This window comes from Anas platyrhynchos, chromosome 3 (assembly GCF_047663525.1).
Source record: "Anas platyrhynchos isolate ZD024472 breed Pekin duck chromosome 3, IASCAAS_PekinDuck_T2T, whole genome shotgun sequence".
Taxonomy (NCBI): domain Eukaryota; kingdom Metazoa; phylum Chordata; class Aves; order Anseriformes; family Anatidae; genus Anas; species Anas platyrhynchos.
The window spans coordinates 29,812,044-29,835,168 of record NC_092589.1 but is presented as its reverse complement, the minus strand read 5'-3'; the positions used below and the strand labels follow the sequence as shown (position 1 = coordinate 29,835,168).

General features: G+C 40.6%; 1 long non-coding RNA gene across 5 annotated transcripts in view; it reads right to left on the bottom strand.

Moving 5' to 3' along the window:
- Window positions 1-23,125, bottom strand: part of LOC106018347 (uncharacterized) — an 83,282-nt gene that overhangs the window by 28,825 nt on the left and 31,332 nt on the right. For 4 of the 5 annotated variants that reach the window (XR_011808137.1, XR_011808138.1, XR_011808136.1 and 1 more), the window contains exons 4-5: window positions 7,100-7,239; window positions 3,116-4,036 (exon numbers count right to left, since the gene is read on the bottom strand). This is a non-coding gene — a long non-coding RNA (uncharacterized lncRNA). The remainder of the gene's footprint in view (window positions 1-3,115; window positions 4,037-7,099; window positions 7,240-23,125) is intronic. The other variant, XR_011808139.1, reaches the window with a different exon arrangement.

The window sequence follows — 23,125 nt, the reverse complement described above, 5'->3', positions numbered from 1 at the left end:
GTAAATAGAAATGCTCGGAATGCTACTTTCAAGACCTACCTGTTACTTGAATTCCTACTAGCTACCTAAGTTATTTCTACTACATTTTATTGAGTTTTACATAGATAAAAACTGAACTAAGCTGTGTGAATGCTACCTGCCATTTAACCCTAAATCTGAGGAGAAATCCATAGAATTTCTATGTTGATTTTTTTTGTGACTTTAGTATGTACTTACTGAAAAATAGCACAGACCTTCTGAGTAAGATGGTAACACATCAGCTGGCTATTCCAGATTTTCAAACTGAAGTCATTTATAAATATCTTCCTCCTGAATATCATGCACTTGACTCCTGAGACTGGCCTTATAGAGAGCTCTAAGACATCTTAACCATTCTGGACTTCAAAATTAACCCTTCATTTTAACCCAAAAACACTAACAACATGTATAGTATGTTCCGAGAGAGTGACTTCTGGCACTGTTTTAGTTCCACTCCTAGTCTTTTTATACATATATGTCCATCGTTTTTCAATCACAATCCAATCCATGCAACAAGAATGAATCCTTGGTAATTTTTAAATTCACATTGATACCTGCCTGATGTAAACATACAAGTACATATATTCCACTTTTAACACATGTACACTATAGGAGCTCAGATGATACTTTAGAGGGATTGCTTTCTTAGCAGTAATTTTTCCACTGCAAATACTGCTGGACATTACTTACAAATTTTTCAGTATTGAATCAGGTTGCTCTTGCATCATCACATTGCACAAATGCCTTAGAAGCTTGCCAAACTAGCATATAGAGAAGACCTCATCCAAAACAGTTTAGACAAGGAAAGAACTCACATGCTTTGCACTGAGCAGATACTGAAGTCAGTAGATGAACCTGAGAGAGCTGCACAATTATCTTGAGATTGGGAATTTACAAAGAAACAGAACAAGGAATCTAGCTGTACTGAGCAGTTCCAACGGGATAACTTAATTTGGGTTTTCATGGAAACATGTTTCTATGCCACTTCAATACGCTGTAACTGTAACAAAGCACTTTTTTTTTTAATTCAAAATATATGTGTAGGACAAAAATTAAGCCACTGTGGCCTACTTCTGAATACCTTGTTAAAACTAAGATTTTTAACAGTGCAGTGCAATTCTAGCTGTGAATTATTCTACTACAGTGAATGGACTTGGCTGTATTTTGCTCACAACAAATTCTACACTGGAATTTTTTTCTTAGAATAAACCAATTTTTTTTAGGTTAAACCAATCTTTTTAATTCTGTAAAAAGAACATGCTGGTCTTCCCTTTAATAACAAAAATACAGTTGATTGAAGCTACAAAACAAAAAAAACTACTCTCTAGTCAAGTGGACAACTGTAGCATTCCAGAGGATTCTTTTGTGCTTATACTGAAAAGTTCTAGGTTTCATGTTAACCAATGTGAAAAATGTAAATTATCTTTATCATGATGAAGTTGCAACAACACATCCTGGGCACTGCATCACACATTGTAATAGCAGCCCCTCCCTCAACAGCTTAAAATGTAATCAGGTAGAGAGAAAGGTTGGAAAAATAGCCACAGAGTCAAACCAACTTGAAGCAGTCATGAATTAATCAATCAATCAGCCACTCATTAATTCATGAGTTAACAGACCAGGTGCTGGCCTAAAAGCTCTGGGCTAACTTCTCATTTTGCTTTTTCCCTGCAAAATCCTGCATTTTAGTCACTCGCCCTTCTTTTCTTCATGAGTTTATTGCCATGACTAGTTTTAGAACGACAGGAAGGAAACTAACAATTGCAAGCTTAAGATGCTTAATAACAGGAACAGGAGCCCATAGAGTTCTATGTAGCAGGCACTGAGAAGAAAAGCAATACTAGAAATGGGGCTCCTTCTTGTATAGTAGCAGTCCTTAGCACTATGTAAACAAAGTCTTTACAATACCGCACACACCTGCCGTGCTGTGTTCATATCATATGCAGCAGTTGCATATGATCTCTTGCTGTACAAACACAGTCAAGTTGGACAGGCAAATCTCATTCTGAAGTAATACAACAGTAAAAACTAAGAGCAAGTATCAGTCCATCAAATCTGACACATTAATCATGTTTTGTTTGTGTTTTGTTTTTTTTTTCCCCCCCAAAAAATTGCTATCTGTGTAAAGCTTATAAATGACTTATAAGCTGGAACTATATTTTCCACTCTAAGGAGCTTCATGGGGTTCTTCATGAAGAAAGAATTTCATGGTAAAGATTAACAGCACAGATCATAATACGTAGCATTATATAAAGAAGACAGTAGAGAACACAATGAGAAACTCTTCAAATATAAGCGTGGAGCCACATTTTAACAACTGAATTGCAAACAAATGCTTTCTAAAAGATTTGCTCAGTATTCTATCATACCACATTATTCTTTACCTTATACCTGTTTGTTTGTTTTTTTTTTCTTGAAACTTGGGAACCTTGACAGAAAAGCAGGATGCTTCTGAAAGCAACAGTTGTCTCCTTCTAAAGGTTGGGGAGCTATTCTTGTTATCTCACTTGCCCTCTGTCTTCTGCTCCTTTAGCAACCCATTCTAGTTTTTCCACTTGTCATTGCCCAAGGAGCAAGGAAAAACTATTTTTATTTGCCTGCTTCTTATGGAAACTGTGGGCCGCTCAACAACCTTTTGCCCTTTCAAAGATCCCTTACATAATGTGATACTAGAGAAGGTAAAAAAGGAGCTCAAACACATGAGGAAGGTGCCTCACAGTTCTTCACCTGGACAGACACATATGAAAAATGTGAAAGAAGGGATAAAAGGTAAGGGGAAAAAAAGCTTGGCAAATTTTAAATGAGGCTCAGTATTACCTGGTGACATAAATACCTCTTTTGGTAGTCTCACTTTATTCTAATGTCAACTGTTTTTTAATATACAGCCAGATTTGCAATGTGTGAAATGCGCAGTTAACTTTAGCACGACCACGTGAGAGGACCCTTGTCTTTAGGAACTTAATTAGTTCCTTCACTTTGCGAGAGGGGTTGAAGATGCAGGTAAAAACACAGATGTTCTTTCTCCTCTTTCCAAGAACATTTGAGTTGCTACTAGAAGTAGAGCTTATGAAGCTTCTAGAAAAAGCAAAGGCCTTACCCATCCAATGCCTGTTCATTCACAAAAGGCAGTACAGTCCTGTGGAACTTGGTGCTCAAAGCTTAGCCCAACCTTCTTTATAGCCAATAGACAGATTTCTCTACAGAGCTCCTCTTCTTCCTTCCCACCATACTCAAAGCAGCTGTGACACCTGCTATTAACAATCTCCAAATTCTTTAAATTCCCAGGGTAGATTATAGAACTTACCCTGCGAAAAGAAAAATAAATGGCAGATTCAGTAAGAAACCCTAAGAACCTAGTGCAAATATTAAAATGCCTACAGAGTCAGGATCAAAACTAAGCATATTTTCATTTTTGCCAAGATTTAAAAAATAAACGAGAATTGGAAAAAGAATGGGAGGCCAGTGTAGTACTCAGATTAAAAAAGTTGAAATTTCTAAATAAAAATACTGTCATATTTCTGGACAGCCCCCACATCTGAACTGCTGCTCTTAGTATGTCAGAGATGCAATGAAGACTCTGAATCACTAGATCTGTCATACAAAAGTTTTGGCAACAGAAGTCTTATGCCCACCTATGGATGTGTATAGCCTGAAGGTCCAGCAAAAAAGGGGGTTTCTATCTGTACAAATCCTACTGTCATATAATCATCAAAAAGCCAGTTCTCACAGTATTTGTGTCTTCAGATGTCAACAGAGAAATCTTAGGTAACAAGTCTGGAGAAAATGCAGAAAAACAGCTTCTGTAGCAGCAAGCCAGCTGTAACACACTGTGAGCCCATTTTCCAGGTGTCAGTTAGTCGATGCAGTAAAAGCACTCAGATGACCCCGTGTCCATCTCAAATTCTGGATGTCCCCATACCAAATTCCAGATGTGATGTTGAGGCTCCACACATGCAGAAGCGAGTATGTCACAGGAGCTAGACACATCTCTAGCACAGCGCCTTCTGCTGCCTTCCTCCTGCGAGACAGATGGGAAGCAGTACAGCTCCGGCTGGTAAAGGACACATCTCCTTCACTAGCGAATGGGAATACGCACACATTAAGAGAGGGAGAGAGAGTCAAAATAACAGATTACAAAAGCAAACTCCTGGCCACTGCATACCAGTACATTAAGGTAACGGATTCTGACAGCACATACCAAAGCCATCTACTCGCCTTTCCATTCGCATGTATGAGTGTGCCAAAGCTCACTTTTTTTTACAAAACAAAGGGCAATGCTTCTCTCTGAACTAAATGCTCCAGGGAGGATTACACTCTCCTCTTCTTCCAGCAACCACTGCCCCCAGTTCTTCCTTTTCCACACTCCCCTTTTTCATTAGCCAATGTTTCTGCTCCCTCCCTCCCTCTCTGCCCATTATCTGGCTTTTTCCTTATCAAGCTATTACTTCCTACATGCTATTTTTGTAGGAATCCTTTGCTGCTTTCTACACAGTGATGAATCCCCACTGCCTGCAGCTTGGGTGTTGTGACATCCTGCGATATCACTTGTACTGGCTTTACTTGAAGTGCCAAGAAAAAGGAAGCACATGCACATATTGACTAAAGACACCAAAAAATCTTTGTTACTATACACAAAGACAAGAAAAAGCAGAAGGTAGGCATTATGGAAAAAATATCTGCAAGGGGAAAAGGGTTTAAGTCATAATCTTCACTCCACTTTGCCTTGGCATGTCCAAAACCAGGCTCTAGAGCCCAATTTTTCAAACCTCACACACCTTAACACAAACCTTGCCTCCAAACTTTTTGTTCACTGTTGGCTTGGGGTCACGCACCAGGCTGGCATGCCAAGCTAGGCAATAACAAGCAAGTCAAAACCACAGACAACATATCCCCAACTTTACCCTCCAGGTGCCCTTCGGCCACAGAAAGGGTCTAATCTAGGTGCTGATATCTTGCGATAGCTAAGTGCTTGAAGCTCTCTGCTGTACAGGAGTAAATGAAGACAAGAAAACCTCTCTGTGGGTGTGACTTTGGCATTGCATTGTATTCTATTTCCATAAACAACCTAAGAGTAGCAGGAGTCCTTTGTAAGGTTTGCAGGGCAGGAAGGGTATGTACTATATGAGTTTACTACTGTACTTCCTCTGATGGGGGTGAAATCTCAAATAGAAAAACCTGTCTAAACTTATTTTGAAAACTGCATGGCCAGCTTATGCAGTAGCTAGATATGTGGCAAGGTTGCAGTGTTACTCTCTAAGGAGAATACAGTAAATATGCTTATATTTTTTGTTTAATTCAAGCATTGTGTAGTCTCCAAGCTCTACTATGAGAAGTGTGGTAACTTCTCATTATACTTCCTATTTCAAACACAGTATTTATCACAGATGTGTACAATACGGTGGCATAGCTTAGGCCTGTTATATAGGTCAGTATCTGCAATGCACATGAGAACATAGTTTGCCACTGCAAAGGAGACTGGCTGCAAAATCTATTTTGGATAACCCAATTTATATTTAAGAAAATCAATGTGTGGTCATTTCTAGAACTGTGAATAAGGCAACTGCTGCATGCTTGTATATTTGATGAGTTTTATTATACTATATCCTTATATGAATGCCTATGCAGTGTAAATGCTTTAATATAAGATACTGAATTTTTTTTACATATTATTTTCTAAATGATGCTACATTTTACTGCATGTTTGTCCATTTTCTGCATTGGTACACAGTGCAAGCAGGAAGACACAATTTTAATAACTCACACAGCAGCTCTTCAAATCCATTACAAAACCACGTTCTTATGTAAAGACTTTTAACTTGGCAAGAATTGTGCTTCCTTTAAACAATGGGCTTGGTTCATAGCAATACCTGTGTAATTAACGTTTACTTACTTAAAAAGTCACCGAGGACATGGGGCTATTGACTGATGCAAACCAGTATGACAGTACATTTTGATACCTTTGAAAATGTAACTCATCTGCACTTGTTAGGAAAGCAGATGACCCATCCTGATTCAATTTGAAAGCTAATATTCTAGTTTAAAACGTCCAAAACTGAGCAGTTACTGTGTTTCATGCTGCAGAATGATAGGCAACACAGAATTTTTATTTTTTTTTTTTGAAAACAACTTTCTCTTGAGCTTAACTCTCTCAAAGTGAGTGAGTTCGTGTTATTTGTCTGTGAGCTGGGCCCACTGTTTACAGCGTTACTATATGTAACCAAAGGTCAATGTACTTAACTGAACTGAGCAGATTCCTTCTTTGGAAAAAATAAAAAAAGAGGCTGTCTTTGTTTTTGCTGGGGTTTGGGGTGTGGGGAGGTGTTGCTTGGTACAGAAGAGTGTTGCTGCTGTACCAGTACGTTTTAAACATAAAGAAATCACTGGCTGAAAGACCAATGGTTAAAAAAGCATTGTCAGTGTTTCAAAGTGGGTAATATATTATACTGCTGCAAACTAAGTTACCAATGATACAACACTAAATGAAGAAAAAAAACAATGCATTAGTTTAAAGCTATGTAAATATTTATTTTAATGCCACAGCATCATAGCTGTCATTTTTCACTGCTTTGATATCCAAGGATTCCTATTACTACACGAATGTATTTCACAAGCTTCATTTTTCAGTTTCAATACTTTCATTCAAAGCAAAGTAACTCCTATTTCTTTGTACTGCACTGAAATAAAAGAACCTCGTTTCCGTACATAATGCTTTTCCTATTTTCTTTGTGTTCCATCTCGGTCAGTTTCTGTGAGCACTGAATCCCAGCCCCAGCCCCCGGTCTCCCATACCCCCCCAGACTGGAGGCACGCCCCAACAGGCAGCTGGTGCCTCCAGCCGAGATGCACAAGGGATGCGCAGCGCTGGCACACCTCTGCCACCTCCACAGCTACTGGAACATGGGTCTTCTGTATCGTGTTTCAGGCTTCAGACACACAGACCACACCTGAACCAGGTTTTTAGGCCCACCAGTCTCTCCATCAACCACGTTCACACTAAGCAGACCCAGCCTATGAAGCAGTCTTGTTGGCTATGTCTACATTAGTAAAGAGGACAGGGGCACAGTACAAGCTCAAACAGTACCTCATGTTTTTTCAACTCTCCATTAGCATTCTCTGCCTTCCTGCTGGCCCACAAGCGCTCTTCCAGACTGCGCCCATACGAAGCATACTGGGGCAAGACGTACTGGTGACCGTCCCTGATGCAGTCTGGCCACAGCTCCCCTGGGGAAGAAGAGGGAAAGCACAGATTAGGCAACTGTTAATTGGCATCACTCAGCTATACAGCCAAGGCACCACTCCTCACCTCTTCACGTTTAGATGTGACTATTCACATTCCTGAAATTACACTGGACAAATCTGAACCTGTCAGATTCCTGGTGTTAGGCAAAGGCAGCCTTCTGCAGGACACCGTTTACCTGTGAACACACCAACCCAGCAGGGAAATCTATTTTTGCATTTCCAATTCATCCCTGACTAACCAGGACAATCAATAGCTACCAACTGCCCCATTACTCAAACCAGAAAGAACAACATTTATCAGAGATACTATAATATCAGAAAAAAAAAAAAAAAAAAGCTGAAAAGAGCAAAGAGCTTAGTACTGCTTTTTAAGTTCTAGAAATCATTAAAGCTGTCTAACCTGATCTCTGCCAAAGGACAAGGCCCTATAGCCTCACTCTGCACTTCAAGCCCCAATCTCTTCTTGGGGTTGTTTCTTAGACCAGCAGGAGGCTAATTGCAAAGGGGGAATTAAAACAAGATTTTATGTAGGGTAATGAAATCGAAGCACCTGAAGATGCTGCAGTAAGCTACTTGAATAGCTCAGCTTATCAGCTGGTACCAGTAAGCGAGATATTCACATGGCTTAGATTCTTTTTATTTCTTGTTCAGGAAACAATTCATCAGAAAGCAGCTACTCAGTAACAGCACAGCAGCAGATACAATTTCGACATTAATAATTATTCTTGCACAAAATAACCTGCAAAAACACGTGCATCTGTACTGGCATTTGATACAGGCAAGTAACATTAAGTGCAATAACGTACAGCAGATTTTTGTACTTGGACAATTGCATAGGACGATTTAATAGTAGTAACAGTTTCTTCTCCCTTATGTTTATTCTTTCCTCTGAGTATTACAGAACAAGAAGGCTTGTTGGCCCATTGCACATCAGCCTCCCTCCTTTGCTCCCTCTCATGCTTTCAGTTCTAACGCCCCACCTCAATCCCAACACAGTTTGTTCTGGAATGTAGTCAGGAATGACAGCACAGCCTGAGTCAATGTATGTAGTAGTATACTACATGGCCCAGAATTTTATCTGCTGTTCTAATTCAATATAAAGTAAGGTTTTCAACCTCCCACCATATCTGAAAGAGCTGTAAAGCATTTGAAAACTTAATACACAAAAGATCTGTAATATGTGATAGTCCAGGTCCCCTCACATGTCCTAAAACCTGGATTACAAAAACAATAATGATCCTAACGAAAAACCTCTACCTAAAGACCCCACTTTTCCTGCTTAGGAGGGGAAAGCCTGTTCCAGCAAGAGGTGCTACTGTGCACAAAGAACAGAAGGATACATGTATATGGATAGAAGTGGAAACATTTTGTCTACGGAAATGGGGAACAGGTGTTGTACTACAGCCTAATCTGCTTTCCACTGAAGTGTGGCCTAAACAAGCTACAGGAAAAGCAAAATGGGGACTGAAAACAGCAAGGAAGCTGACTCCAAACTTGTCAATACTTCAGATAAAACCATGGAAGATCCTGTAAACAAATTTTAACATGTCTATTACACCATCTATTTCTAATAGGCATCGTCTTGACCAGCAAAAGGCTGCAACTCCTAATTCTCCTAACAGCAATGGTCAACAACCAATACTTACACTTCCCAGGAGATGACACAGCCACCGGGATTTTCTGTAGCAGAGAGTGCTCTCACATTCTGTTAAGCCCATGGGAGTCCTAAACAGAGTAACACAAAAACCCCTTTCATCTAAAACCCTTCTAACAAGCTCTAGTGCCGAGTAATTTGTCGTATGGAGACTGACTCGTGCTCCCTGTAGTCTGAAACTGGGAACACGTAAAGCACCCAATAAGCTTAAATGGAAAAGGTAATGACTGATAGGAGATGAGAGGAAGCAGAAACTCTGGAAGTAACTGCATAACCACCACTCTCAGTTTCATGCACTTCTGTAGAAGCTGGTTGTCATTTTACTAGAAAGGAGGCTTTTGACCACATCCGTTGCAGCGAGGTACGTTACTGCTGGCCAGACTCTGACCCACGCTGTTTCACGTACACCACTAATGTCATTCCTCATTAAATGCAACAGGAGTGACCAGTTCAGAACAAAGACAAAGAACCAATTCCCGTGAAGAGAAGCCCGACCTCAATTCCAAGACGTCCCCATTTTATTCCAACAGTATCATGGAATCACAGACTGGTTTGGGCTGGCAGGGACCTTACAGACCACCTGGTTCCACCCCCTGCCATGGGCAGGGACACCTCCCACCAGTCCAGGCTGCCCAAAGCCCCACCCAACCTGGCCTTATTCGATTAGGCCACACTATTCAACATATTTACTATTTTTAGTGCCTCTGTTTAATACAAAAAAATGAAGTACAAATATAACTAAAACCCTGCAGCTAGGAATTCAATATTCAACATGTGCAGCTTCATAACAATCGTATGGAGTAGGAAAATAAATCTTGCTCCTGCTTACCACTAATAGCAACTTTAATTGCTCATTATATGCTGTATCACAAGGTAGCTTGCAAAAGACAAAACCTAAGTTAAGCTACTGGTATCTGTTTTCATCTTAAATCACCTTTGCAAGTTGCCATTCTCTGCAAAAAGATGTAACCTGGAAATGTTTAGATACATTCCAGGGGTAGACAAAACATATTTCATCCCAGTAAGCTGAGAAGAAACCAACTCAACTGTGTCCTAGCTCTGCTACAGACACCACCACTGGGTGACCTGGATCTGCAAACAGGCCCTGACCAGACTTACTGACCAGAAACCAATCTGACCCCATTCCCTGCCCTTGCCAACAACCAACTTGCTGACACAGATGGGTCCTTTCTCCACTTGAAGTCCTATGCAATAAAATACAACGAACAACTGCTTCTTATGAGGCTGCCCAGTCCTAAGTAGGACACATTTCAAACATAATAGCTGATGTTTACTTACAATACTGTAACATTTTTAAAAGGATATATCCTTCTCAGACATGATCTTCATCTCTAAAAAAACATGAACCTTGTAAGATAGAGCACTGATCCCCAAAGGTGTTGAATTCAACCCAGAAGAGAGTCCTCTGCTAACCTCTGATTAACTTTTGAGTATCAAATTTATCACTGAGTAATAGCTACATATGTAAACAATATACTGCAGTGGAAGAACCCAGCAAGAATTGGCACACGTAACTGAGGAAAAGCAACAACAAATCAGCCATGGTATGCTTTTGGTCAGTGCTGACAGCCTTGGCAGCAAGTAACAAAAAAAAACAACAATAAAAAAGAACCCTTTTTATTTCATACCCTGGTTTCTTAACAGTATGCTCTTCAAAGGAGCTGAAGGGCATAACATGCTAATAACATGTTGTGATGGTCCTTCTTTGGAAAAATGACTTGTGAACTTTGTATACCTGTTGACCCAACACAAAACTGGAGCACTTAAGAGAACTCTGCTGGTGTAGCCCAGGTTTCAAGCTGCTTCTGCAGACTACAGTAATCCAGATCAAGGGAACCATATTATAGAATTCACCAGAGAGCCAAAAAAATACACATCATGTGTGTTTGGCTCACTGCAATGCATATTCCAAATCACTTCACTCTTACAATCTCACAGCCAATAGTAAAACAATCCCTCCAGTATGATAAATCAGTCTGGAAGAGGCCAAAGGAATCACCAAACAGCAATAACCTACTTCAAAGTGCTCTCACGTCTCACTTTTTTTCCTCTGCACAAAGTGCTATTTGCAGACAGAAGAGGGACTGCTTTCTTCAGCCCTTGCATAGCATCATGCAGCCCTGCAGTCTTCAAAATATGTATGCTAGGTAACAACTTGGGTTTCAGTACCAAAAGGTCATATTCCAGTCACTACTCTGTATCCTTACAATGGTTATAGCCATTATCAAACCAGCGTGGCAGTAAGTTACTAAATCGGTTTTACTGCTGGTGTAATGTAACACTCCTGAAGACTATGTTCAGTCTGCACACGGAATATTAACACAGCTGCTTCAAGGGGTTTATGAGCTACCAGAAAGGTCACATCTCGTGTAGCAGTATCAGCTGAAACAAGCTCGCTTTAAAGGCTTATAAATGCTTCAAGAACCTCAGCTCACACAAAACTGTCATACCAGTGCAGTTCAAGAGTTTTGCAGGGACATGCTTAAGTTACAGAACTCATATAAACACACTTCGAATTAAAAGCACCATTTAAAGCAATGGGCTAACTCCAGCAAGCATCAAAGGTTCAACAAATTCATTCCTGTTCATCCTGATCAAGTATTTCGAGTTGAAAACATGACTTTCACAGATGGCCCTTTGGAAATGGGCAGTAGTGGTATTAGCAGTACAGTAAGTATAGCAAGTACAGTAACATAGCTGGAACTTACAGGTAAGTAAAGCAGCAAAGTCTATGCCTGGTGATTTTTCAGTCCAAAAATACAATCCCAAGCCCTTTCAGTTTTACAAAAATATGTTTTTGATCTACATGTACAGAAAACTGAGATGGATAAGGCTCATGGCTCCTGCTAAAAAACAGACATAAGCAATCAGATCGATCAAAGCAAATCAAAGCTTTTACGGTACTGTGAGTACCGTAACATCTGCTACACCCCAACTTTGATTTCAAATATCAAACTGACAGCAGAATCACCTTTTAAAACTAGTGTTTTTTCCTTTATCATCAGACCCAGTGAAAAATGCTGTTCTAAATTATTGCAATGAATTCAGCCATGTCACATGGCCCCCCAAAACAGCCAGATACTGCAACCTAATCTCTCTAACCCCATGTTTCTGTGCTTGTAGGGAAATGATGGAAGTAGAGTAAAAGCCAATATTCCATCACGGACCTACACTTTAACCTAACCCTGTACTGCAGAAGTCAACAGCAGGATGCTAAAGGATGAAATTTGTCCCTGTGCCTGATATTTTCTGCAGTTACAACACCTCACCAGAATTAGTGCTTCCACAGTGTTTTCTACATGCATTCTACAGCAGGCTGCTTGACATGCATCCTTCTGCTTTGCAGTGACTTGATGGAAGTCATTCAAACAGGACAAGTCGAAAAACTATTTGCACTAGAGCAGCAAACTTTACAGTTTAGTGAGAGAGCAACCTAAGAAAATAATCTGAATCCTTAGCTACACCCTAAGTGCAAACAATATAAAACAGAAAAAATAAGGAACTCGGAAGAAAGTTTTGGATCATTGAAACTCCTAGCCCCAGTCAAGTTTCAAAAGAAAAAAGATTTCTTCAAACCCTCGGCTTTGTGTACTGCCATGCTGTCAGTCTGATAGCAACAGCAGCAATACAAGAATAAATGCTTTTTGCAAGATGAGGCCCTGCAACCACAGAACAGAAGCAGTAACATTTTCCCAGTGGAACCGACAGCAACTCCAACCCAGATCACACTGCTTTGGCAGACTTCAGCAAGCACTGGTAGGTATTCACTCCACCAATGTGCTTAAGTCCCAAGCCTCCTCTAAGTTTCCTGAGCACAGGCAGGTTTCAGTACACACCTCTTTGTTCTCTGGCATAGTTTTTTCTGTTCACAACAGCAACAAAAAAAGCCACCGTCAAGAACACACAACTGCCTTCACAAGCACATTGTCTGGAAGGTATCCTCTATTCCTCAAATTATGAAGAAAGAAGACAGTGACAGCTCACAAGTAGGTAGGCTGCAAGGGTCCACTGCAAGAGAAAGCTTGTTTTCTGTGGCTGTGAAGAATAGGAATGACCAGGTAACTTACTATAAACACGGCAAATACATTTCCAACTGCCAAGGCAGTTTCTACATCTGCACTTATGCACCAGAAGAAAGGAGAATGGGGTCTCTGTACCACACAGTGTATAAAACAGGCCTGAGCAAAGTGAAATGCTGAAGCAGGACCGATATTCAGTGTTGCATTGCTGAGCATTAACACCAGACTTGCTTCCCTTTTTCTGCTTTCATGTGGCTGGTGAAAAATGCCATTTATTCAGTCAGGCCTAGCCAGTCAAGACAGCTGCCCATAACTGGGTATGTCTGCAGATCACCTCACCAGGAGAAACATCCTCCTTGCTCAAAAAACATTCAGTATTGGAGATTATCTGTCTACATGCACTACATCAAATGAAAAGGAAAAAAAGATAGATAAAGAATAAAAATAAATGTGTATTTACAATACAATAAAAGATGAAATAAACAAATTTTTGATAAGGATGAAACACTTCATAGATACTTTTTAAATGGTGAAATGTAAGGATCAGAATAGTCACAAAGAAACATGCTTTACAGGAAAATCTTTTAAAATGGACTGTTGCTTTTGTGAACTGAATGTAAAAAGATATTAGAACAATCTAAAAATAAAACATAAGGAATAAAATAGCAAAATTATGATCTTTAGTACTTAAAGTCCATATTGTAGAAATCCACGTTGCTGCCTTTGGCATACTGTGGCCAGGCAAATGACATTAATAATAAATGCTAGGACTAGCAGTTCAAGCAAGATGGAACTTGTTCTGCTGCCATTTTTATAAGGAAGAAAGAGAAAAGCCAACTCTCACAAGCTTTATTTATATACCTTGTAATACTGCTTATTTGTAATTCCACCAACTTTTATTAGCCTGTTTTGAACTTGTTTAGATGAGTAATGTGCAAGAGAGGTTTACTATCATTATGGCTTCTGGAACATGCACAGGAATTGAGTAGAAATTAATAGTTAAGAAATTAATGAGATAATCAGGAGGTCCCATCTGGAAGCAAGAAGCCTTAAAAAGATACTGTCCAAGTGATCCCTCTGGGTTTTCTCCCCAGCTGTAGCAGTACACCTGCTATGTACAGAAGCATCTCCTTAAAAATGAAGGTAGATTTTCTAACAAACACAAGACCTGAAAAGAGAAGTGTTCAGAGTACACCCCCGACACTGAGTGGTGTTTTCACAGGACCCATAAATGCTTACAAGCTACAAGGACCACAAAGGTTTCATTTGCCAGAGGCAGACAATGCAGTACAGTTCTGGATGGGTACTTAAAAGTAACCAGATGTGGAAAAGAGCCCCATGAGATACAATCTGCCATAGAGGACAGAAGATCGGTTTGCAGCATGAAGTGGTTACTGCCCCATTAGATGCATTTCCACTGCAGCAGAGGCCTGAGGACATGTGCAAGTCAGCAGTGCCCTGCTCCAGAGGCCGAACCCTACCCCCCTGCCGTCAGGGTGCTTGGGAACATGGGTTGAAACAAGTGACATTCTCCTTGTAAGCTTAGTATCCCTCTTTTTGTTTCAATTATTGACCATTTTTCTTCAAAACTGGCTACAGGCTTCCTAACTTCATACATACTTAGCCCATAAGTAGGCCAGCATGATCTTGTGGCTATCACTTTACTAGCAAAAATAAACATTTTAACAACTTTTGACTCAGATGATGTCAAATCAAACATCTTCGAGCACCAGTGAATCAAAACAAGTCTCAGTTCCCCAAGTGACCCAGACAATGTGCACAGCAACTCCAAACCCCACTGAGCCTGTACACCATTCAGCTAGATAAGGAACTGTTTGCTCTGAAGTGTAACACTTGAGAGATTGCCAAATATCAGTACTACCAGAGCTCAAAGGCGCACCAGCACACACGTCAGAAATTTGCGGGTTAGTTTACAATCACAAGAGTACTTGATGACAGAAGTCTGAGCAAATTCATAGTGCATCGTCTTTAGTTTATATATCTGTGCCAATTCTCAGCGACAGTAGGTCATAAAAAGTGTAAGATTGGAACCCAAACAAAAATGATGAAATCTCATGGTACCACTCATTAGAGATCTGGCTGTAATTAAACAGATGGATGCAGAGTGCAATCTTGTTTCAACTCTCTCAAAAATATCTCAAGAAAAAATAAATAAATGATTTTACATTATGAAGAAGGAATTGTAAAATGGCACACAGAGAGAAAAAAATGGCATTTTTGTTGTAGCAGTACTACCTGAGAAAAAAACACATTAAGGTTTCATGTCTATAAGCTGAAGCATTTTGATACTTCTGTGTAGCACAAAAACATTCTTAAATACTTTGCTTTACCCTGAAGCTAGATGAAGGGGTTCATCACATTTGCATCTCTCCTGCTCTTGCAACAACAATACGTTCCAGTTTCCTGCCAGCTATTCGCCTAGACTTAAGCTACCTTGACACATTATCATGTCTTTTCATTTGCTCCAAGGCAGGGAATGACTACCTCCCTCCTCACCAGAACTCCAATGTAAAATCCACAAGGCCAGCTAAGACACTTCTAATTCCTTTTTTCTTCCCTCTTCAGACTGTCTTCTTCCCTGGAGTAACAGTGGAAAATGATGGGGAACTTGACTAAAAGAAACCTGACTATTTGAGACCCCTCAGGGCTAAGTACAGTAACAAAGAGAAACAATCTTCATAAATCCTCCTGCGAAATTTTCACACCAGGCAGCTCCCAAGAGAAGCAGTAGTAGCAATATGGTAATGAAGACCTGTTCTGTCTCAAGACATTTTCTGATCACATTTACCATATTATGGAAAACTACCAGACTTTTTCGACTACATATATACACACTACAAAATAAAAAAAAAAAAAAATGATGGAAAGTAGTCCATGTGCCATCAGTCCCTGGGTTTTTCCTGCTTCCATGAAAGGGCTTACTTGTCTCACTTGATTCCAACTCACCAAAAAAATCTAGATGAGGAGCCAATCTCACAAAATTATCAGCTGACATAACAAAATCATGTCCCTCTGAAAAAAAGACCAATATCTAGGGCTCACTTTCTCAACAAATTCTGTAAATGTTGTGCAAAACATGGCAACTTTTAATTTGCATTGCAGTCTGCCCTCCTACAGTTTACTTAAGATTCTCCCCTATTTTCTAATGTACAACAATCAACAAGGGCAGCAGAGAAGTAACCTGGAATCAGAGACAGCACAATACTAGACTCCAAAAGTAAAGCAACATAGCGAACTGAGAAAAATGAGGTTTTCAACTTCCCACCACATGGCAGCATTTCCACTGAACGACAGCCACATTCCTACCACACCGTGAGCTTCCAGGAAGGCGATCTGTGCTATTAAAAAAGCAACCACATTACTACCTTTGCAGGCAACTTACCTCATATGCACAATTGCTTACTCCCTTTATATTCACAGAGGCACTTGATTCTCCTACTTAACTTAAATGGCTAAATACAACATAGAACCATGGCTAAAGGCAGGGTGATTGTTTTGTTCTAATTTCATACATAAACGTACTGCTTTCTGGACATCAGCAATACATTCTAATTCCTCTGTTATCAACCACAAGGGCAAAAGGACAGGTGATGTTGCTCTAAAGCAATGACAAAAGAATACAAAATCACTTGCAATACTAATAAACTAAGACTACGATATTCATTTAGCCACCGACCAGATCATGACTGCTGGATTCTAGCACTAACTCTGAAGAGAGCAGCAAAAGTACTTACCCCTGGAGGCTCCTGAAGACTCACACGGATGACTCCATAACCCCCATAAATACAGTAAAATAAATACAAGCACCACATTGAAGCTTGGCAGCAGAGACCTTGGCTTGTTGTTTTGCAGACACCAGTTACTGGCTCAAAGACAAAGACTGGTCCAGTTTTTTGCTTCTAAAATGGAAGCATTAAGTTGGTTCAACGTCTGCAAAACCACTGCACTGACAAAATGGAGGAAGCAAAACCAGCAATGCTGGAAGTCAACTCAGTTATGGGACCACATCAGAAGCATGCAGGGCCTAATTTTAGGGAATTAATATTTTTTAGTTAAAGCAATCTTCATTTCCAGCACAGGTTAGGTCAGTATTGTTATAAATTGCCCCCTTAATTAATTTTCAGAGAGCATTGCATTAATAATAGAAAGGAATTTATTGAGTAAGCAACAGCAAGCAAAACAGCGCTGGGTGGCTGGGGAGTCTCGGCTCCGCCAACGGCACGCACCTCACCCCCGCCAGAGTCCCTTTTTATATCTTGGTAATTCCGGGATTACGCAGCACATCCTGGTATATTCTGCGACTGCACGCACTGTTGCTAGGGGGTCGTCTCTGTCCCTTTGGTGGTCGTGAAGATGAAGGCCATAGTCTTCCTCAGCGTTGTGGTTCAACTTCTTTTTTTATTTGGTCATGTTGGCCCAGCGTGAGACAGGAAGGCAGGATGTTGATACACTAGTTTAGCAACTTATCAGGAGATGGTTACATGAGCTTTGCAGCAGGGTCTTTGAACAAAAGAGGCAACTGAGATGCAGAAGGAGAGAAGGGGAGGGGGTTCTCTTTTTTGTTACATTAAGCAAAAGAATTTTCATAGTGTCTAGCCAAGTATTACACAGCTCCTTACTTCAGCAGGGAGCTTTTGCAACTCCCGCTCCTCAAATGGAACTCCTTATTTTTATAATACAAAAGACAATGAACAAACATTTATTGTGTATTACAAGTATAAGTCTAAAATACCCCTATTTTCTGAACTGATCTAAGAACATTAAACCCAGTGCTTTAGGAAGCAAACATCTCTCTCCCAAGGTCCTGCCTGATTACCAACAGCTGCACAAAATGAGCACAAATCATCCACGCCCAAAGCAAACAAAAGCCCCAAGCCCGCCTCCTCACCTGTGCCTGCCTGCAGACATTTACAAGCTCCTGCTTAGGTGTCTGTTGCCTCAACCACGCAGCCCGGACAAGGAACTGCCAACAGCAACCAGTCCCCACCTGGCTTGGCACCCCCTCCCCAGGGCAGAGGCGGCACCCACCACCTGGCTGAAGACCACCCCTTGTCCATCAGCCCGCACAGCGCTCTCGAAGCTTCTGCGGCGTTGCCACTACGGGGCGGGAGCGGCCCTGCCTCTCCTTGCGGCCACCAGCACGGCCAGCCGCCATTTTGTGTGGCCTGCCCTAGCGTTGCCCAGCAGGTGGGCTCTGAAATGGTGGCCAGCGCGCCTGGCTGTGTCCTGGTTGCATTCTGGAACTGTTCAGTCACAGCTATAGAGCTCTGGGGGGCAGCGCGGGGTTGCTTTGTTTTGGCCTTTTTTTTTAATTTATTTTATTCAAGTCCTTAGTGCAGTGCTGCTTAAGCTGGAATAAAAAATCATCTGATCTTACTTTCTTCTGGCTATTGCCTCCTCTGTCAGGATACTGAAAAATGGCTTTTCTAGCAAAAACGTAGAGTAGAAAAAGAATAGCTTATCTTACAGTGTGGTAATTTGCCCTGCACAGGGTACGTGTAATCTGCCAGCCCAGGTATGCCTGTCTCTGTAATATATCCATGCAATGAAAAAGCTTGGGTTCTGAATTGTAATCATAAACAAAGGAGAAAAATAAACCTGACCTTCAAAGCTGCAGAAATGGCAGCAATGCTTTCTGTTTGATTTCCTAAGGAAAATGGTAATGGTCATTTGGCTCTAACACACCCCTTTTGTGCTTACCTAGGAAGCACAAAGCAAGGTACAGCCACATTGCCTTTCATGCCAAGCTCTCCTGCAGTCTAAAGCAGCATTTGGATCTTCTGCTGTCCCCTTCACGAGGGACAGTAGCAACCATTTCTCTATGGGACAGATTCCTTTGTTTCTGGCAAGGATACACTCGTATTTCATTTCTCTGTGAAAGAACAAAGGTGGCTTCTCTGCAGGGATTTAATTTTAGATCTCTTTTCAGTCCCCAGACATGTTCAGGCTATAGCTCTGGGCAACAGATTAATCCATGGGAAATAAAGTGTAATGAAAAGCTGATATTGGTGAGGGCTGTAGCAACAAGCAGGAAGCTCTGGAGGAGCAGAGTGAAAGGTGAACAAAGCACAGGAAAAACACTGAAGGGAAAAATCCTTTGTTGGACAAGATAATACCATGTATCATTTGCAACTAAACATCTGTGGCCTGTATTCAGCCCCAATGCTATTAGGAATAAAATCACATTAAGTCTGGAAGAATACTTAACAGGTTATCTAGAATATGCTTCTCCTACATATGATCAAAAGCAAGTCCCTGTAATTCACATATGCAGGGTCAGAACTCATTACCCCTTCTTTTACCACAACAGTAACCATGTTAATCTCAGTTTATTCACATCCCTCAGAGCTTTGATTAAGGCAATCTGAAAGATTTGATAGAAACTGAAGTGTATTTGTTTCATTAAGCAATTGCGGAAAGTTCAGCCTGAGATAGTAAATCCCTTTAATGACACTAATCACCTCCTTGTTGCTGCCTCTGTTGACTCAAGTGTCATGGCTCTACTTAAATGCACAGCGTGTCTTACTTCTAGGTGAAATTAAAGTCTGCACAGTGCATTCCTCAAAGCAGAGAACGAGGGCTGCCAAAAATGAGGAATCCTTACACACCGATACTGACTACTAGGTACAACCTTCCTATCATATTTACCCCAACCATCCGAGTACAGTTGTGGGATGGGAGTCTCAATGGCAGGTCTGTACTATGCAAAAACCTATGCTGAGCTGAATGCCCTCTTTGCTGCCTTAAGGGGGAAGTCCAGAAGCCCCAAATGTTTTCTTCCTGTGCATATGCCTTGTTCTGCATTCAAAATAACTACCTGTTTGCATATTTGGAGAATTAAACTTGAGATCGTGCCATTTCTCTATTTTAGATCAAAATTATCTCAGACAGCCAGTAGATACATATTTCATCCTCCTCAAGCAACTGAAATGGCCTTTCAGTTTGGGACATATGTACACATGTCCTGTAGAGGGCAAAACAAGAGCTTCTGCCATGATGCAATTTTGAGAAGGACTCAACACATTTAAAAGCAGAAAGCTGTTCAAAAGAATTAGGAGATTTCACTTGGCAATAGATCTTTTAATTTAACCTTTTGGGTTTTATACAGCGCTTCTGTTCACACAGATGCAGGGAGATCCACAGATGGCCGCAGTGCTGCTGTGATGCAAGCCACCGCCAACAGAAAAATGAGGTTTCGGAGAGGGTTCACAGTAAACCTGTGCTATGTGTTACACTCAGCAAATGATCCTAATAGTCATGGAAATGAGTTCCACTTGGCATGAATCATACAAGCTGCTAACTGAGGGGCTCTAAAATAGGCCTGTTAGGGAAGACAGAAATAATGAGCTGTTGTACTCTCTTTTTTAAAGCTCATTAAAGAGGGACAGCTGTTGTTTAACAGTTAACTGCAAGAAATGAATGCCAACAGTAACAGATACTGCAGTTAAAGCTGACTACCTGCCCTTTATGCGATCTGCATATCATACCTAAAGCATCATAAAATCAAAAGTTGGTATTTTTCCATACTGTCTCCTAAAGATGGGTAAACTGCTACTAAGAAGGTAGCAAATGCATCACACCAAGGCCCCCTCAAAAATTTCCAGAATTTGAGAAGATTTCCATCCCAGATGGGCCCAGTACAAGTAAGGTAGCATGACATGTGACATTTCAAACCCAATATAATCACCATGGCTGGAACCTCTAGAATAACAGTCCCTAAGCCACATGCAATGTAATGCCCATAATCCCTTCCCAAATTGCCCGTGGCCACAGGAAGTTTCCGCTGCAACAGGACAACCATTGTTGGCATTTTTCATTGTTCCTTCTTGCTTTTGAAAAGTTCTAAGTTTTTGTGTTTGTTTGTTTGTTTGTTTGTCTTTGTCAAGTCTGGGGGCTGTAGGGTTTGCCTCTTTTCCCACCTCAGTGAAGAATGAACACAAACCTGATTGTAATATATCAACTTGGAAATCCAGCTGTAGCTGGAAGTCAAGAACTGTGATTTGAATCTTCACAAGCAACAACCTGAAGGAAACAAGTCTAGATCTCCTCCATTGCTAGTGCAATAGAGCTCTTAATTACTCTGTGAGGGAGGGAGGGACGGAGGGAGGAAGGTATCATTACCTTTCCAGCCCATCCTTAACAAAAGCAGGAAGAATTGTGTTCTACATGAAGCCGTGTGTGCTTGGTGCAATCTGAGCACCCTTTTTAGGTCAAACTTCTAAGGAGGAGGAGTGTCTAGTTTGAGATGTGTAGTAATGACTGAACTATTCCTCCCTAACAAAACCTGGGAGCTTGAGGCACAAGAAATCCAATAAAGCTTCCTGGGTGTTTTCAAAGTGGGTATACCAGACGCTTTGAGGATCTTATTCTTACAGAAAACTGTTTCTGCAATGAAAAAATTATATGGGTTGTAAAACCTTTGTGCCTTCAGCCTCAACAGTGCCCTAGTGACTATACATGAACTGTTTCAGGGCATATATCAAACAGTTCAGCTTAAACCCTGCTATTTTAATAGTTGACAAACAGTAAGAAATACCTCAGGGGTATGACTTATTTCTACGCTTCTAGAATTACTTCTGACAACAAGTAGTTTTCACTCAATTCCAACTTTTTCCCACCTGTGTCCTTTCATAGATCATATCCCACTGCTTCCCAGTACTGCCTAAATGAAATGAGAGCTAAAGAAATCAGGAAAACAATAATGTTCCCAAATACTGGAAACAGGTGTTCCCTAGTTCAGAGAGGGACACCTGTATATTAGGACCTTTTTATGGCCACACATGCTACTTGACAGTAGGATTAAAACAACATTGTTTAAGGAAAAATCTCCTGGGTTCTTTGCTAGGATTCAGAAACCTTCACCAGAGCTTGGAAATTAACACTGCTAAATGCAGTCTTGCACACTGTCACACATTAACACTGACTGTTAGCTGAAGATATGCCAAGTAAATGTCATCTATTAATCACTTCATCTCTGCACGGCCACAAACCAGAAGTGAGCAAGGTTACATTCATCATGTACTATGACCAAAAAAAAGAGGAGCATTCCAAATAAGTAAATCCCTCTATCGGTGTTTTAGCATACTCAAAACATTTCTGTCTAGGTAGGAACAAGGCGTATAGCAGATTCCAAAGATCTTGTGGTATAAATGTTTCAGAGAAGAAAAAAAAAAACAACACTGTTTTATTCCCTTAAGTACGCTAAGTCTTTGTTCATGAGCCAGGTGTAGTCACGCCTCCAGTTATGTTACACTGAATACTGTTAAGGGTTAAACAGTATTTTGGATCAGTTCAACATCAGATCTCCAGAAGTAATTTCAGCAGGTCTCTTAATTAACATTTGTGAGGATGGAAGGATTTAAAAGCACTTATAGGGACGATGTAACCATGTCACAGAAACGTAGATGGTTCAAACAAGTTGCCAAGGGAGTATTTTCTTTCTTGATCATTTCAACCTCAATAAGGTTATCATCAAGCTACCTATTAGACATCCTGAAACAACAAATCTAATCAACCTGAAGCATGCAGCATGACAAGACACTAAAGCATATTACTTCCCATGGGATTTGCAGGGTACAAAGATCTTTCAGAACAAGAAAGAAGCACAGCCAACACAAGTTTCTTTTTAAAGAACTATCACCTTCACAGTCAATGGTAACACATCCATTACAAGTCTGAAACATTTTTTTCTTCCAGCACATACTTCATGTAAAAGTTATGTACGTGTTAGTATGGTAGGCATCAAATGTCAGGAACAGGATTCAAAGCCCAGTCTTTGAAAGAGCCTGAAACCTCTACAAGGTGTATCAGACTATTCTCCTTCTGATTCCCAAGGGACACACTAATTTAAAGGAATAAATATTCCAAAATAGGAAAAAGAACTTACCATAGAGGTGTTCAAAGAAAGACAATTCCATCCCCAAGGACCATTGTCAAAAAAACACTTATCTCAGCATACCCATTACAGTTTCACACCAAATTTGTATACCTCACCACAGCAGGTAGTGAAAAGACAGGAGCAGGCCTGAATGCATGTTTTCAAAGGTGCCTGCTACCACAATACATACAACAAAACTTAATTTGCCAGACAACACACGTACATGTAAAAGCAGGAAAGAGACTAGTCAGACAGTTAAAGCTTGTCTTTCCAAAC